At 33.0% G+C, this 1939-nt stretch overlaps 1 protein-coding gene across 1 annotated transcript in view; it reads left to right on the plus strand.

The window, feature by feature from the left end:
- The window catches only part of LOC117102557 (nuclear receptor subfamily 2 group E member 1-like), an 18066-nt gene that overhangs the window by 8396 nt on the left and 7731 nt on the right, over window positions 1-1939 (plus strand). The gene's annotated exons all lie outside the window — the stretch shown is intronic.

The raw sequence follows: 1939 nt of genomic DNA on the forward strand, positions 1-1939 counted from the left end.
GATGTGTATAAGAGACAGTCTCTATACTGTTTAATTATTTAAGGATGTAGAAACAGAATCACCGATCACCGTTACGTGAATTAAACGCGCCAATTGTGTCAATAATGTGCGAAATACGGGCGAAATGTATATCATCACCGCATACACACACATTAGTATTTCCAAGGATATTTTAATTTTATCGTCTGCTTTAACGTCAGCTGTTGCTCGTACTCGCTACGTAGGTGTACGATCAAATTTTATAAACGCTCAGTGATCGTTTGTCATCATTATCCATTGATCGACCTAAACCATCGACAAATTTGCTCAGCCATTAATTGTGAATATAACCAAGAATGCAATATTTCTTTAGATGGGAGGTCATAACGAGAACTAGCGCGCTATCGCAGACGATCAATTATCGTCTGTACACCTTTTTCGGACCGCAGAGGCACGCGACTATTTGTTATATTGATGTTGGACACATACAACAATCAGCCAAGGGAATTCGGTGATTTCCGCATGTTTGCTTTCATTGATTTTGAGCGTCAACAGTTCAAACATTGGTATATTTTCGTTACTTCATGTTGGTTCCATCTGGACTGCATTTCTGGTTCCCATTGGTCTGTTAATGAATTTACTCTTTAAAAAGAGCTTGGCTTACAAACAATATTACTATATTTTATTAACAAAAAAAACAAAAAAAAAACAAAAAAACGAAAGGGCCACTGATTAATCTCAGATAAGAAAGTATAATATACGTTCCATATTGAATTGCAATACGATGGCGTGCATTTTAATTGGATTATGTATTATACTTCTTATAGTAATTTCTGGAACGTTAAGAATAAAGCGATCATTTAAAAATGTAAATGATCACTCGAAATACCAATACTTTTTTGTATTCGTATCATCATAATTGATAGAATCAGTACAGATACTGTACCACCAAACGCCGACTGCAATCATGAGCCTATTGTCACAACATATCAAATTCAAAACATAGGCCTAGTACGGTATTATTATTAAGAAGGCGGGTCTAGAAAGTGGAAAATTTGCATTCATTTTATGTAGAGGCAGACAGACAAAATATATTCGATGCGACGAAGTAGATATTAATTTTGCTATAAAGTCATCACACTTGTCAATCAATTAAAAATTCCAATGAGCATGTGTTGATCCGCCATGATCACCGTCAGTATTATACAGTCGATTTAAATTCAGCCAAGTATGGAAAATCTTTTCCATTCAAACAACTTCTAAATATCGATGTAAAGGCATTCGTTACGTAGGTTGCAATGAATCGAATATACTATTATTATTCTTATTCATTAAGACATTTTGCGGTTCACTATGGAGTCAAATTTAGCTCTGACATTTCATATTATTTATATTATTATTAGACCACATGTTAGTTAGTTAAGCCTATCAATGGAATGATTATTACGGTAGCCTATTTATCTTATAAGATGCATAATTTGAGGATTATTATTGTAGTATCTGTGCTTAATTTGTGCTTTAAAAGTGAATTTGCAGATCTCATTGGCTAACGATGTATCGGATCTTCTGCCTCTGTGCCTAAGAACAGATCCAGGATGGATGTTACTTTTGTGTGGTTGAAGTGCCAAATTTGAGAACATGAGCCGAAAGGGGAGGGGAGATTTTGTTTCCATAAACATAAGTTATACTTGTTTTTGCTACACTGTGCCCCTTTATTTTCATAATTTCTTCATTAATTAAGACAAGTACAAACTTGCTTAAAGTTTGACAAATTTAATTAATTAAACTAATTTTATAATAATTGAAAGTTTTATGCTACAGTAAAATTCGGCTAACATTAACTTATTCACTTAATACTTTTTTTTTGTTAATATATATTCAGCTTTCTTGGGTTTTTAAAAGTTATTTCCTGACCTTACATTTTACATTAGGCTATTTATTAGTAACTTATTATAACCTT

Source organism: Anneissia japonica, unplaced genomic scaffold (genome assembly GCF_011630105.1).
Source record: "Anneissia japonica isolate Jap-2015-1 unplaced genomic scaffold, ASM1163010v1 scaffold1005_len2656397_cov198, whole genome shotgun sequence".
NCBI classification, from domain to species: domain Eukaryota; kingdom Metazoa; phylum Echinodermata; class Crinoidea; order Comatulida; family Comatulidae; genus Anneissia; species Anneissia japonica.